The sequence below is a fragment of the Dama dama genome, chromosome 20 (genome assembly GCF_033118175.1).
Source record: "Dama dama isolate Ldn47 chromosome 20, ASM3311817v1, whole genome shotgun sequence".
Classification (NCBI taxonomy): domain Eukaryota; kingdom Metazoa; phylum Chordata; class Mammalia; order Artiodactyla; family Cervidae; genus Dama; species Dama dama.
The window spans coordinates 59,070,132-59,087,802 of record NC_083700.1 but is presented as its reverse complement, the minus strand read 5'-3'; positions in this window follow the sequence as shown (position 1 = coordinate 59,087,802).

Sequence of the window (17,671 nt, the reverse complement as noted above, 5' to 3'; positions counted from 1 at the left end):
TGATCTCTTCAGCATCTACTAGATCTCTACTGTTTCTGTCCTTTATTGTGCCCATTTTTGGGTGAAATGTTCCCTTGATAATTCCAATTTTCCTGAAGAGATCTCTAGTCTTCCCCCTTTTGTTGTTTTACTCTATTTTTGTGCACTGTTCATTGAAGAAGGCCTTCTTGTCTCTCCTTTTCTATTCTTTAGAACTCTGCATTTAGTTAGATGTACCTTTTCCTTCTCCCTTGTTTTTTGGTTCTCTTCTTTCTTCAGCTTCCATCATAGCTTCCGTCACAGCCCAGTTGGTAAAGAATTCACCTGCAGTGCAGGAGACCCCAGTTCGAATCCTGGGTTGGAAAGATTTGCTGGAGAAGGGAACAGCTACCCACTCCAGTATTCAGGCCTGGAGAATTCCATGGGCTGTATAATTCATGGGGTGACAAAGAGTCAGACACAACTGAGTGACTTTCACTTTCCTTCTCTCTTGCTTTTCGGTTCTCTTCTTTCTTCAGCTTCTTGTTAAGCCTCCTCAGGTAACCACTTTGTCTGCTTGCTTTTCTTTTCCTTTGGGATTGTTTTGTTCACTGCCTCCTGTACATTACAGACCTCGGTCCATAGTTCTCCAGGCACAGTTTATTAGATCTAATCCCTTGAATCAATTTGTCACCTCCACTGCATATTCATAGGGGATATGATTTAAGTCATACCTGGTTGGCCTACTCTCTTTAGTTTAACCCTGAATTTTGCTATAAGAAGCTGATGATCTCAGCCACAGTCAGCTCCAGGTCTTATTTTTCCTGACTGTATACAGCTTTTCCATCTTCGGCTACAAAGAATGTAATCTATTTGATTTCAGTATTGACCATTTGGTGATGTCTATGTGTGAAGTCATCTTTTGTGTTGTTTAAAAAGGGTGTTTGGTATGACCAGTGCATTCTCTTGGCAGAAGTCAGTTAGCCTTTGCCCTGCTTCATTTTCTTCTCCAAGGCCAAATGTGCCTGTTACTTCAGGTATCTCTTGACTCCCTACTTTTGCATTCCAGTTCCCTATGATGAAAAGGACATCTTCTTTTTTTTGGTGTTAGCTCTAGGAGGTCTTCTAGGTCTTCATAGAACTGATCAAGTTCAGCTTCTTCAGCCTCAGTGGTAGGGGCACAGATCTGAATTACTGTGATGTTGAATGGCTTGCCTTGGAAACAAACTGAGATCATTCTGTCATATTTAAGGCTGTACCCAAGTACTGTGCTTTGGACTCTTTTGTTGATTATGAGGGCTACTCCATTGCTTCTATGGAACTCTTGATCACAGTAGTAGATATAATGGTCATCTGGATTAAAGTTACCCATTCCTCTCCATTTTAGTTTACCATATCTCTTATGGCTCACTAATAAGACTTCCAAATCATTTTTAACAGAAATTGTTGTCAAGCTAAGCCCCCTACTCCTTTTTCTACTTCTGTACCATTGTCATTTACGTAATTTTTTATTTGAACCCACATGCATAATCTTACTGAGTTAACTCATAAAACTTGTCTTTTTTATATTTTGCTTACCCCTTCAGCTTGTCAATATCTTTAGTCATACTAATAATTTTGTCTTATATATGAAAGTGGCCACAGAATTTCTACACAGGAGTGTCTTTAAGGATGAGAAGAGGATGAATCTACTTGGAATTTAGTTTTTAAAGGAGCATTTGCTGAACATATTAGACAAGACTAAGAAAATTTCTAATGGAAGCCAATAAAATGTGGAGAACAGGTTTTCCAATTCATCTCTAGTTTTCTTTATTTATCAAATATTTGATATTCTTCCCAGCTTCATCTTATCACCAAATTTGAAAATCACCCATTCATATTTTCAAGCACACTATCAACAGAATGTTGTACAGAACAGGTTTGAAGACAGAAATGTTATAAACTTTCTATCAGATTAATATTGATGAATTCATCAGAAATATTTTTATATAGTTGCTTAACTTGTTATGACACTGTCTAATTTTACTCCCAAGCAGTCTTTTTGTCTCCTCAATTTAAGCTATCATGACACAAAGGAAAAAGTCAAAATAAAATAATACATTTCCAAGATCTTCTAGTAAAATAGCTCTGACAAAGAATTAGATTAACATGTCTTGTTCTTAGTAAATCCAGCTATCCATTGAATGGCTCACCTATAATTTTGCCTGTGCTTTATGTTAATCTCTAGAATTTAACTTTGGGTTTAATCAAGGTAAACGGAAAGCCCCCTGATAGCAGAGTACCATAACCGCCTCGTGTCCTGAGAACCCTGCCCAGAGCCTAGCATCCAGCAGACACTCAATAAATGGTTAGCTGGTTAGTTGGTTGGTTGGTTGGCTGCATGAATGAATGGCTCTATGGTTCAGAGAATTCACTCATCCCATTTTTCAAAAAATCAAAATGGCATTTATGTTTCTAGCCTTCTGTTCCCCACACAATTTCTCAAGTTCTTTGCTCCAGATGTCCAGGAAGTAATGTGAAGATACAGGCAGGATCAGCCTTAAATAGACCCTGAGGTGATTATGCAAAGTACTATCCCTCCCAAGAAGTGAGTATGTCTGTAGTTCTCATATCCTATGATTCTTTAGTAAATTTTCTTCCTTGAGTGTCTAAAAGAGATTTGACCTCTAGCTCTTTGTTCTAACATTGAGCACATATAGATTGGACTGTTTGTTAGCATATGCCTGACTACCCTTGTGACCAATTTTTATCTGGAACTGAGGCCTGGCACTAATTCCTAAGCTTGAGGTACTGAACTCTTCTCTGTATTGCCAGCCAGAGGCTGGATCTTGCTTCTGACACTCCTGTTACTGACCCGTTACAACAAGATGAACTAAATATGACCTACCAATTACACACTGTTGCCATGCTCTATCTACCATTTCAAAGGACCTCTTAACATCACTAGAGTCTTGGTTAGAATTAAAATGTGTTATCTTCTCTTATATTTAGGGGCCTTGTATATCTGTCTAGCTTCACTGTGAATAGGAGTAACTCTTCTGCAAGTTCTTAGGTATTTTGCTTTGTTTCCTTAATTCCCATTCAGCCAATCTGAACCCTAGAGGGTTCCTAGAATGTCCCATGATCAAAGAAACAGTGACATTTAAAGTATAGCCATCTAGATTAAGGACACAGTATCATTTAGATATCTAGGTTTTCTTAAATCTCTTTGTCTCTTTGGATCTGTTTTCTCTGTATAACTTCAATTCTGTCATATTTAGTTGAATATTAGCTTCCTTGACAAATAACACAGAAGTAATAACTTTGAGAAGCTCTGAAAACTTTCTTTTTATCTTTTCTTCCAATATTATACCATCAGTCTTTAACAATTAAATTATATCTCAGTGTTTTGTATTTTAATCTGGTTGACACTATTATTATAGGTCTGGTCCACTCTCTTTTAATCACCATGATTAAATGTCCTCTTCTAAATCTTTTCTACATGTCTTTTTAAATCATTTTTTCAAAAAATATCTCTGGTATCCTTCAATTTGCCAGCTACTTTTTAAGTGCCAATGATATGTTCATGAACAAAACAAAGGGCAAAGATCTGGGTTTTGTTGCCTACATCCTGATATGAGGAGAAAGAAAATCAGCAAACAAATATAAATATAATGTCAGGTGGTGAAAGTATAACAAAAACATTAGATGGTGCAAGAGCATTAATGAATAGGGTGATGAAGCCTCTCAAGGTTACATCTGAGCAGAGTGGAAGGGAAGAACCAAGCTGTAAGATATCTGCATGGAGAGTTTCATAGGTAGAAGGAATAATTAGGGCAAAGCCTTGAGGTGGAACTATGTTTGGCTTTGTTCACCACAATGAATGAAAGTAGTCTGGCAGGTGAAATAAAATGACACTAAAAAACAGAAAATAGATACAGGAAAAAATAAAAAGAAAAGTAGACAGATGGGACAGATTGAAAACAAATAGCAAGATGGAAAATGTAAATCAACCACATCAATAATTACATTAAATACATATGGTCTAAGCCAATTAAAAATCAGAGATTATCAGTCTGGTTAGAAAATTGAGACAACAATGTGCTATGTAGAAAAAAACAGACGTCTACAAGAATCTTAAATAAAGATTCAGAGAGATCAAAAGCAATAAAATGGCAAAAGATATGTCATGTAATCACTAACCATAAGAAAACAAGTATGGCTTTACTAGTATCAGGCAAAAGAGACTTCAAGACAAGAAGCATTACCAGGTATAAAGAGGTACATTTTATAACATTAAAAATGCAAATTCATCTGAAAGACATAAAAATCATTTTTATTGTGGGAGAATATACATAACATAAGATTTACCATTTACCCACTTTCAGGTGTAGAGTTCATGACATTAAATACATTCACAATGTTGTCCAACCTTGGCACCATTCATCTCCAGAACATCATCATCTTCCCAGATAAAAACTCTATACCCATTAAACAATAACCTCCCATTTCCCCTTGCCCCAACCCCTTCACTACCACCATTCTATTTTATATCTCTAAAACCTGACTACTTTAAGTACCTTATACAAGCAGAATCATGATATTTGTCTTTCTGTCTCTGGCTTATTTCACTTTGCACATCTTCAGGGTCCATCCATATTGTGAAATGTGTTAAAATTTCCTTCCTTTTTAAGACTAAACATTATTTCAATGCATGTATATACTATATTTAGTTTATCCATTCATCTATCAAGGGACATTTTGGTTGTTTCCACTTTTATGCTATTGTGAATAATGCTGCTACAAAAATGATCATACAAATATCTATTCAATTCCCTGCTTTCAATTCTTTTGGGCATATACCCAGAAATGGAGTTGCTGGAGGATATAGAAATTCCATGTTTATTTTTTGTGGGACCAGCCATACTGTTATCCACAGGGGCTACACCATTTTACATTTCCATCAGCAATACACAAGAGTTCCAATTTCTCCACACCCTCATCAATACTTGTTATTTTCTGTTCTTTTTTAAATATGTAATAACTATCCTAATGGATGTAAAGTATCTCATTGTGGTTTTAATAATATTTTCTAAAGATTAGTGATTTGGAACAGATTTAATCCTTGTTGGCCATCTGTATATCTTCTTTTGAGAAATGTCTATTTAGTTCCTTTGCCCATTTTTTTTTTAAATTGGGATTGTTCTTTTTTTATTGTTGAGTTGTAGGAGTGCTTTATATGCTCTATATTAATCCTTTATTAGGTATATAATTTGCAAATATCTTCTCTTATTCCATTGGTTTTTACTCTTTTGAGGTCCTTCAATGCACATATAATAATCTTAATGAACTTCAAGATACAGGAAGAAAAAAACTGACTGAATTAAAAAGATAAGCTAAAATCTATAATCACAGTTGATTCCTTTGACATTCCTCTCTCAGAAACTGATGGAAACACTAGGCAAAATATCTGTCAAGATAAAGATTTAAATAACAAAGTTGACCTAATTGACATTTATTTTTAATTTTAGTAACACATTTCTAAATAACCCATGGGCCAAGAATAAATCAATTTTGATTTAATTGAATAGCAATAAAAATACAACATATTAAAATTTGTGTGATGCAACTAAAGCAGTGCTTAGTTAGGAAATTTATGCATTTAAACACATAGGAAGGAAAGAATGTGTAAAAATACTGATCTAAAATTCTACAGTAAGAATCTAGAAAAAGAAGAGCAAATAAAAACCAAAGTAAGTAGGGGGAAGAAAATAAAAATATTGGGGCAGAAAACAAAGAAATAGAAAACAAACATCAAGAAAAGTTAGCAAAATCAAAAGACAGCTGTTTGAGAAGAATAAAAATAATGATAAACTTCTAGTGGGCAGAACAAGAGATCAAGATAGGAAGTATATTTCTGGCTTAGATACAGAGAGTTACAAGACACTATCACTCTCACCATAATAACCAAGACAAGGCAGATCAGATAAACTATAAAATAATAGATTTATAAGACCAATCAAAATACTGAGCACATAAGTAACCCAAACACCAGAATTTGAGGAGCCATATTATGTAGGAAAGGAAAAACCTCCAGATGTTCTCATCCCAGGCAGAAATGTGAAATGCTATCACAGGAAGTATTAGGATTCAGTTCAGTTCAGTTCAGTCGCTCAGTCATGTCCGACTCTTTGCGACCCCATAAATCGCAGCACGCCAGGTCTCCCTGTCCATCACCAACTCCTGGAGTTTACTCCAACTCACGCCCATCGAGTCGGTGATGCCATCCAGCCATCTCATCCTCTGTCATCCCCTTCTCCTCCTGCCCCCAATCCCTCCCAGCATCAGGGTCTTTTCCAATGAGTCAAATCTTCACATGAGGTGGCCAAAGTATTGGAATTTCAGCTTAGGATACAAGGTAATAAATAAAAGCAATTGTATTTTTGTATCCTATCATCAAAAACTTAGAAAATAAGTTTTCCACTTAAAAAGCATCCAAAATGTATAATACTTTTGAATACATCTAACAAAAAACTCAAGACATGTATATTGAAATTCAAATCATTCTGTGAAAGACTAAAGATTTCTTACATAAATGGATAGAGATAAACCATATTCAGAGATTAGAAGACTCAATAATGCTAAGATGTTAATTTTACACAAATTAATATAGAGTCAATGTAATTCCAATAAAAACCCTGGAAGAATTTTGTAAAAAATTAACAAATATGTCATAAAATTATATGATTCTATAAATGACTTAAAACAGCCAAACATCATTTTTTAAAAGCACAATAAAACTATATTGATACCATTATTTGACTTCAAGACTTTAATATAAAGCTACCATGATTATGTGATATAAATGTAGTGTTAGTGTAATGATAGACAAAAAAATCTGTGTAAAGAAAACAGTGAGGGTATATATATGATCAAAGATATTTTTGACTAAAGTATAATGTCATGACAATTCAATGAAGAAAGGAAAATATTTTCAACAAACAGAACTGAAACAACAAGACACATCCTTATGGAAAAGCAAATAAACTTCACCCCCTATCTCACTCAATATACAAAAACTAATTTGAGATGTAAACTAAATGTAAAAACTAAACTTGTAAAACTTGGAGAAGAAAAGATAAAGAATATTTTAATCACCTGTGGTATACAAAGATTAAATAAGGTACCAAAAATCATTAACCATAAAAGAAAATATTGAGTAGACATCATCAATATTGAAGACTTGTCCTTGACAAAATATACCATTTAAGCAAATAAAAAGGCAGATCAGTGGACTGCAAGGAACTCCTATAGTGTATACACAGAACAAAGGATTTGTATATGGAGTATAAAAGAAACGACTACAATCAATAATAAGAAGAAAAATGACCCAATTTTTTCAAATGGGCAAAAGATTGAACAGACAATTTACAAAAAAGATACACAAATGGCCAATAAGCACACAAAAAGTGCTCATCAGAGAAATGCAAATTTAAACCAGAATGTGGTTTAAATGTGGTACCATCTTACACACAGTTTTTTTAAAATGGCTTAAATTAAAATACTGACAAAATCATATATTGGTGAGAATGTGTAGTAACTGGAGCCCTCATATACTGCTGGCAGGAGTATAAAAATGCTACAACCACTTTCAAAACTAGCAGTTTCTTATAAAGTGAAACATAAATTTACTCTGATTACCTAGCAGTTCCTATTCTAGATATTTACCTAACAGAAATAATGACATATGCCAAGACAAACACTTGTACAGGAATGCTTGTAGGGACCTTATTCATATTAGTCAAAAAATGGGAACAATGAAAAATCTCAACAAGAGAATACAGTAAAAACAAAAAACAGCCATGGTATTTTCATACCATGGGTTAATATTCAGCAGTAACAAAAAAGAATGGGTTATTGATACAAGCAACAATTGGATGAATTTCAAATGTCTTATGTTGAGCCAAAAAAAGCTGAACACATACTTTATTATTCAATGAAATCCAGAACAGACAGAACAAATATGGGTATGAAAAATCAGAATGGTGATTGCCTATTGGGTTGGGAAATATTCAGATATATATGTATATCTCAATAAGAAAAAAAGTGAGAATTAGAAAGAGGGAGAGAGAGAAATAAAGAGGATGAGAAACAGAATAGGAAAAGAGAATTTGAGATACCAAGTAGGAATAACTCTTTTGGAAAGTTCTGCTATAAAGAGACTCAGGGGAAAAAAAAAATGGAGCAGGAAGGGAATATGGGGTCTAATTAATGTTGTTTTTATGAAGTCGGGTGATATTTCAGCACCTTTGTGCCATGATTCAGAAAAGAAGGAGTACATGAAAATGCAGGGTAAAAAGACCCAAACACAAAAGTGGCATTTTTAAGAAGGTGAGATGAGGTGGATTCAGCATTAAGTACAGGGGCTTTTCAGACAGGTTTATGAGCAATCATCCTGATCTCTTTAAACACCCCAAATTAAAAGAGATAATGCATTTAAAATGTTTAATATAGTGGTGGCAGATACGCAACTGCCAAACACAAACACACACACACACACACACACACACAAGCTACTATCACTCCTTTTTCTTTTGGGTGATTTCACAATTTACACTTCTTCCAGCATGCAAATAAAGAAAAGTTTGTCACTAAGGTTGATAAATTTGGGTTAAGGGATTGTCACAGAGGGTTTTCAAAAGACAAGCACTGCATAGAGAGGAAATGTAAAAAACTTCTTGGTCCAAGGCAGGTTCAAGAGCTGAATTAAGGTTACAGAAGAATAACTGGTAATCACCCTTTTCTCATTTGGAACAGATTGAAAACTCCAACTCTTCCACTAATGTTACAAATATCCTAAACTGCCTGTGATTTCTGTAAGCCTCACTGGTTTAGAATTAATATCACTATAGCTCCATTCTCACCACTTAGGACTGTCTCTCTCTCTCTCTCACACACACACACACACACACACACACACACGCACACGCACGCGCACACGCACACAGCCTGTGTTCAACATTCACAAACACCCACAGCTTGAGATTAATAGTCAGGAATTAGGAGGGCAGAAACCTGCGATAAAAGCCACATGTGAAGGCCAAAGTGGATTTTTAATACTGGGGACAACAAGCATTAACTAATTTTTCCTACTGGAGTGCCCTGTCCTTTAGTCTCTATTTCTGTTCTAATTGTTCCTGCAGGTAGTAGGTTAACATGGAACATACTTAAGAGAAGGAAGCAATTGAATATGGCATAGACACTGAAAGAAAGGGCTCAATAAAAGAGCAGCATGCGCTCTAATCTGGCCTTTTACAACATCCACTATCAAAGAGCTTTGGGGGTTTAAGGGGATTAGATACCATAACCCATCTGTCAGGTCATTATGTAAGGAAATGCTCCTGCTGTTTTCAAGGGAAGATGCCCTACTGTATATTATTACCATTAAGCGTTTACAGAGTACTGTAGGCTTGCGAAACACTTTTAAGGCATTTTTATTTGTTGTTCCTCACAAAATGCTGTCAACTCCAAGAATTACAAACAAATGATGAAACTGCGGTTCAGGAATCTGATGGCAAAAGTCTCGGTCACCCAGGGAGCAGCAGGAGCTGCAAGGGGAACTTGGAACCATGAGAAAAGGCAATACTTCCTGTCTCCGTCTACCTGAAAATACGCCAATGGCTTTATTTTTTTTGCTTGCTTGTTTCCTTTTTTTAAGTCAACACCTTTTCTCCTGTGTTTTCCTGCAATCTTATGCATTATTTCATAACAAATACTTACGGGTTATTTTCGGTAGACATAGGATGTATCTTAACAACAGCTGTACATCGGTGATTGACATTGTTCCATATGGGAGGAGAAGCAGGATGCATTCAAGCATGAGCATGTGTAAAGATGGCCTGATATATCATAGCTATCATTTACAAAACTGGAGATCCCAAATCTAAGGCATAATGAGGCAAAAATGAAATACTACATGTCCATTCATCCATATTGCTCATAATTTACTAGAAAAAAATTTAGTTTTCCAGTAAACCTTAAGGAAGCTACTTAGTATACACGGAAAAAATATAAAGATGCCCGCTGGAAAATAGCAAAGCTATCTAATATGGGCTTCCTAGAGAGCTGTAACATGTCACAATAATGTGGATGCAGTTACCTATGTTTATTTTTCTGAGATTCTCCTCTGCTTTTTAAAACAAAATTATGGGAGTCATTTTTGTGAATTTTGCAATTGAGAGATTGCAGTTTTTCTTTGAAAAGGAATTAATTCCTATTTAAAATAAAGGAATGATAGTATTTATATATTTAGACCTTAATGTTATAAAATATATTCCTCAACTGTGCCAAATTTTAAAGATACTGATCAAACTGGAAGACAATTGAAACTGTTTTGTATCTTCTAAAAGTTATATCTTCCCCACATTGAGAAGTGGTGGGGTCATATATTCTTTATCATGAGCTAGTAAAAATGATTACCAGTATTCAGTTAGCTCTTAAGCACCTATCATATGCCGGATACAATCCCTTACCTAAGGAGTTCACAGCCTGATCAAAGAGATGAGATATATTCATATATAACTTTACTGCGTGGTAAAAAGTGATGGTTCCATCTGTGAATTATAGGTAAACTACTCTGGAGCTTGAGGGAAGGTAAAGCTTCACGGGGTTATCATCTCATTCACTGGGGGAGCCAAGAGGAGGGGTGTAGGTAAGCTTTACCTGATAAATTTCAATTGAGACAGTCCTCCAAGGATGGGCAGACAGGAAAGTAGGATACGGGGCATTCCAGAAGAATGTAATGAGGCAGAGAAGGTCAAGGAGCAGAGACGGGACTTGTCATGGAGCACTAACAGTAGCTGGTAGATGTTCAGAGTAACTAGGTGGTTAGACAGGATCAGAGCTACTAGTACAAGGAAGCAGGAGAGAAGACAAAGGCAGACCAATCAGTGCCATTGCTCACAAATTTGGTTAGTTTTCAGCTTTAAGAAATTCTAACTGAGGTGGCCCAGGGTACAGCCTTTGAATCTGTAGCTATAATAATCCATAGGTGATGTGATACACAACAAAGCTGGGAGCCACTACTTTCAATTTCCTCTCATTTAGGTTGTCTCTTCTTTTCATTCCCATCCTCATTGTCTGTCTCATGTCCTCATTACTTCTCACCTAGATGTCAGCAATACCTTCTGCCTCACTTCCTTGTTATTGCTGGAATCATGTTCCTAAATTGTACATATACTCCTTACCACCCTACTTAACACCACTGATGACTCCCTGCTGCCTATTAAACAAAAGACATGGTATGTACTTGGTTAGCCAAAAGCAGACCTCTAACCTACCTTTTATCTGCTTCCAACACAAACGCACACACATACACACACTCCCCCTACACATACCCACACATACACACATACCTACCCAGACATCCTCCCAACATTTCCTAAAGGCCATTCAGCCTCTGTTGCAATGTTCCGTGCTCCCCTTCTCTCCCAGAAGACATACTAATATCATTTTGTCCCTGGGAATCTGTTCTAAAGGAATAATGTAAAATGGTAACCTGTCTCTCTTTAGCCCCATCTCTGTCTTCCCACGGCCCTCTCTGGCTCCAGCTGTCAGGAGCTACTGGCAGTTCTCACTGTCTTCTGTGAACGGTCTCCCTCTACTTGATGCCTTCCTGCTAGCTGATTTTCCCCCTTTCTTTTCACGTCGCTGTATTTCATCCTTAAAGACCAATTCTGATGCCCCTCCCCTGGTGAGTCTCCTCCATTCTGCTAAGTAGGTTGCTCTTGCCCTCACGAGACTTCATAGCAGCTGGACTGTGTCTCCACTATCACACTCACCACACTGCATTGCAACGATTTATTCACAATCCATCGCTCTGTCAACCATGAGGGCCCAGAGAACTAGTAGTATTTCTTTCTAGCTAGGTGCTGTATCAGAGGCCTTCCTACATTTGTGAATAAATCAATAAATGGTTCGATTTAGAAGCAGTAACGTCTTCAACCAGAGGAGTTTTGAGGGCCGTTGCATAGGTAAATTTATAGGCTTGTTGCCTGTTAAACAGGAATGATGAAGCTGTGAAAGGTGTCGAAGACAAGGTCAAGCCTAGGTGATGGTGAGGATGATCCTGCAAAAGAAATTAGAAAACATAGGATGAGCAGGAAAGTAAAAGAAAAATATTAATGAATTCAGGCTGGGGCTTGAAGAAAACAAGGAGGAGAGTCGGTGTTCCATGCATAGATGCACTAGACATGGATGTGAGCTGCCGCATCTCTCTCTGTCTATGTGAGCTGAGGAATCTGTCTCTCCACGCTCTGCCTGGGATCCTCCATCTTTTGACTCTCACATTTGGGATGTAGTGTGGGTTACTATTAGTCATTTTATGACTACATGAGAATCAATAGATGTGTAACCAGTCTATTGAAAGGGTTGAATATAATGAGTACAAACAGGAAGCAGCTGTATTTTTCCTCCTACCACTGCCCTTTCAACATGTCAGATTCCCCTCTCCCATACCTGAATGACTTTTCAGGCAGTTCAGGTAACTTTCCAGTCATTTTCAGTAAAAAAAAAAAAAAAAAAAAAAAAAAAATCAGTCCAATTTCAGTAATTATGACTCACTTCCAAGTAATAAAAGGTTCTGTTAAATGTGAAACTTTAACCTCACATCTCATTCAAAACTTCTCTTCTCTTCCCAGCATGATCAGACCCAGCCTGAGTTCAGGATCCTATAATAGAAAAGCTGGACATGATCTGTTCTTCTCCTTTATCTCCTACTATCTACTATGGCTTTTCTAGAATTAGAGCAGGGAGAGATATGTTCAGAAAAAGGGACAAAATATTGTTATCTAGGCAACGATGCTTATACTTCTGTATTGTCTGTCCCTAATGCTTTATATACTATCTGCATATTCACATGTCAGTTTTTTTGTTGGGGTCATTTGTGGGTACCTTAGACTGATATGGGCACTCTCCACCTAATTTCTTATGATTCACACACACACACATACACACATACACACGTGTCCCATCTAAGCACCTGGATCCTGATTACATGGAGAACCTGCTCTATGATAAATACTTGTTTGTGTGATACTGACTGACGCAAGCAGAGGCCTGCCTTAATGCGGCCGCCTCCCCCTTCACAGGTGGCTCTGTAAGCCCCACAACATCTTGATGAACTATCACTCAACAATGAATAGTCTTTTTTGTCTCTGGGAGATCAGTATTGTTATAACATGAGAAGAGAGAGAGAAGAGAAACAGTCAGTCCTCAGTTTTTAAATTTTAAAGATTTGTGAAACTGATAGCAGAAATCAAATTGTGAATGCTAAAGCTCTTCCTCACGAGAACCAGACTCTTTTTTACAAGAAAGAGACTTTTTTTTTTTTAATTCAAAAGCATAGTTTGGAGAATTGGGTAAGAAATAAAAAGGCAAAGCACTGAAAGAACTTGGGACATAAAGTTTATGCCATAAACACTAATTAGAAAGACCAAAAGTGAGTCAGGTTACTGCACTCCAGAGGAGATAAAGATTCAGGGGGCTGGAAGAGGAAAGACAGTAATGAAAGAAGATGTGACTAAGGGAAGAGGTCCCTGAGGCTCAAGACAGAGACCTGAGCCTAGAGGAAAAACAAAATGCACCCTGAAATTGCCCAGCCTTTGCCAGAGCAAAAGGTACGTGTTATGAGCACCATAAGGTGAAGCTGCTCAGTCGTGTCTGACTCTTTGCAACCCAATCGACTGTAGCCTGCCAGGCTCTTCAGTCCATAGAATTTTCCAGGCAAGAATACTGGAGTGGGTTGCCATTTCCTTCGAGGCATAGAAAACAGACTTTTGTCCCATGTCCATTCTAAGAGCATTGAGTGGACCACCACACGTCATTGATGCTAAGAAATTCTTTTTGGCTGCTCTTTTATTACATCCAGGAATTTACTATTCACTGCAGTCTGCTTATCACCTGATTATCATGCCTATCTGTTCAACCCTATCTGAATCATCCTTTATGGACAATCCACCTCCTCCCGCTGATGCTCTGGAAGCTCAGGTCACTTGAGAGTTTCCAACAGAGTGCACTGGAGTCTTAGTGTGGTGATATGACAGTAGCAGGAGAGGCTACCTGCCCCCAGCTTCTGCACATGGGTTGTATTGAGAGTTACTCTCACCCAATGCCCTTAGTAGCCCCCATGCTAAAACACCATCGTTATCATTGCTTCTCTTAGGATAAGGTCTAAACATATCAAGGTTTACCTAGGGGAAAAACACAACAACATCAACAATAAAACCTGACAACCTAAAAAAGCAGAATACTGCAAGGTAAGTTTCCGTCTTATCACAGGTTGTGACACTAGCTATTGTGACAACTTTCACAACTAAACTATGTGGGGAAATGGGCTTTCCTCGATAGTGGGCTTTCAAAGTACTTTCTCCCAAGGTCTCAAATATGAAGAGTAGTATAACAAGGCTATTTTATTACTTTCTAAAGACTCTAAGTATGTCAGATAAGTTTCTTAACCAAATTTTACAAGAGAAGAAGGAGGATATTCAGAGGTGGTATAACTGTGAGGAATTCTAAAGTCAAATCAACACAGGTATTTAAAGAGGCTCTCTATTGAATTCAGTAATACTCAGTTTTCAAAACTAAATACCTAAAATTTATCAGGTCATAAAAAGTGTTCATAGTGCATTCCACATTTCTCTAGATATCCACAAGCAAATATCTCATTTCACTTAGAAATTTTTTCAGGATCTTTTGAAATCTATTTGTATTGACCATTTCAGAATCTATCATTATCGACCTCAACAATCATAAGTCACAGCTCCTTCCATTGCTTTCCATAGCAATAAGCTAAAGCATGATGAAAAAACCTTTAATATTCAACAAATCTCTTACAGCTCTTGGGTGAGTGACTACAGTTTATATATTCTATTCATACCTATAGTTGCAAAGTATCTTTGTAGGCTACAGGGTGAGATATTGCTCAATAAAAATTTGTTTTCTTCTCTTTTATTTGTTAACATTTTAACAAACATTTACTAAGAACTTACTCTGGTGTGCGAGGAACTGAAGACACAAAGATAAATGAGAGACAAGCCTTGCCTTTAGGGAGTTCCTAATCGCTTTTATTTAGTGTATTTATGTCATGTTCTCTTCTTTTTCTCTGTTCAATTTATCTAGATAAACGGGGTGTGCCTGTTAAACTTTGCATTCATACTTGCGTTGCTGTGTTTGAGGTGAAATCTGATTCTCCCTCCCTCTCTTGGTGGCTGTCCACATGAATGTCAGAGGTCTATTTTCTTTTTCTGGTCCTCTCCCTCCTTTCATTTCAAACTTCTTTATATTTCTCCTCCTTTATTTAGTGAGTAAAGTGAAAGTACATTTTGTCTTATTTTTGTTAGATTTGTTAGATTTTTGTGTTTCCTAATCATAAATCTTAATTTTTACACTTAAAATGTCTCTTTACTACTTAGGTAGCCCTTAGGTCAGGGGGCTTCCCGGGTAGCTCAGCTGGTGAAGAATCCACCTGCAATGCAAGAGACCCCAGTTCTAACCCTTGGTCAGAAAGATCCCCTGGAGAAGGGATTTGCTACTCACTCCAGTATTCTTGGGCTTCCCTGGTGGCTCAGGTGGTAAAGAATCTGCCTGCAATGTGGGAGACCTGGGTTCCATCCCTGGGTTGGGAAGATCCCCTGGAAAAGGGAAAGGCTACCCACTCCAGTATTCTGGCCTGGAGAATTCCATGGACAGAGCAGCCTGGCGGGCTACAGTCCATGAGGTTGCAGAGTCAGATGCAACTGAGCAACTGAGAACAGCACAGCACAGGCCTTAGGTAAGCATCCCCCTACACAAGTCAGTAGAACTCAACAGAAAAGCGGGCTTTCTACCCTCTGAGTTAACAACTTGGCGGTTGCTTTCATATCTAGATGCTTGGATTATATCCCAAAATAATATCTTATGAAATATAATGATAATAATAAAAACTCATAAATAATAGAGGATGATTACATTCATTTCTCATTTCTACCCATTGTCTGATAACAAATTTTTCACTCAATGATGTTCATTAGACTTGACCTCATTTCTTTTATGTTCTTAGTATGTGGGCCAGAATAAAGGTATTTAATTTGAGAGCAGTAAGAAATGCCCGTAAAAGAAATCAGGAAATGTACAGATTTTGAGCAAGAAGAAAAATACTGTCATACCTAGAAAATAACATAAGAGCAAACCTGGCTCAATCACCATTTCACTGTATTTCATGCCTTTACATAATTAACTGCCACATTCAAAATGAGATCAAGTTTACGTGTACATTAATTACACCCTATCTTGTGAAACTCCAAATTTCAAAAGATTAGTTTATGCACCTTATTCATTCTTATTTGGGGACTCTTTATTATGAAGCCTTACCCTAGCCTTAGGTCCAGAGTACTGAGTGAATATATTATCAACTGGTTTCTCTTGAAAACTTCGCCTCCTCCGATCCACTTTATGCACTCCTGGCCACAGCCGTAAGCTGCTGCAGCTCCCAGCCTCTCTAACGCCGCCCAGCAAGCATGTCTGACCTCTGTCTGTGGGGACCTTCAATCCTTTGTTCTGACAGCTGCCTTCTCTCCACGTTGTGTGATGGGAGAAGTTTGAAAGCTCTTTGGTCACAGGTCTGCGTTTGGATTTTAAACTGAAAATGGATTGTACCACTTCACCACGGCCTAGTGCATCTGTGCAGCTCCAGGTCTCTCGGCTCTCCTCGCCCAACAGTCCTTACTGGCTTCATGCTCAACTCACACCATGGGACTAAAATGATTCAATTCAGTTGAAATATTTGGAATATATACTCTATGCCACACAATCAGATAGGTATTTAGAGATACAAAATGAAAAGACAGCAGCCTTATTTTAATTAATTGTCACACAATTTACTAGGAGTATAGAGGTTTTGACTTTAGAAATGTATATAAGCCTTAACATAAAGGACAAAGGCAGTTAGTAAAGAGGACGTTAGGGGCAGGTGGAGATTTGACAGATTTCAAGTAAAGGGAATAGCATTTTACAAAAGGAAAAGCAAGGAGGTAACCAGCAAAGCCTCTTCCAAGAATTGCATGAAACAAATGCTACAGATAAACAAAGAGGCTCAGAAAAGCTTAAGATAAAAAGAGGCTTAAAAACTCTTGTAAAAGGCTTAAGATGACAGAACAAGTATTAGATTTAGAATTAATACTCAGGTCTATCAGACTCCAGAGCCCATGCTCTCCACATTATTGCCCCAAACAGAATGAAATTCACTATCCATATTACACATATGTAGCAACAGGATATGCCTTCTTAATTCTTAATTCCTTGAAGGTATTGTACTTCCCATAATATAGTCAATCTAATTTAAACTAGCTTCCTTTCCAATCACTCTATTGAAATAGCGCTTGTGAAGGTCAGAGACAGCCCCAGGTTGACCAATTCACCTCTCTTCTCATCTCACTCCCCATTGTCTGTGCAACTTTCATCTCCTTGAAACAATTTCTCCTCTTGGCACCTGTAACCCTTCCTACTCCTGGTTTTCCTTAGACCTCAGTGGCTGCTCATTTCCAGTCTCCCTTGCTATCTTCTTATCTCCTGCACTACCTCTAATGCAGGAGTATTCAGGTTATGAGTAAAGACTCATAGACAGACTACTCTCTATCTGCTTTCATTTCCAAAGTGAATTTATTCCAACGCCATGGTTTTAAATATCTCCAACTTTGAC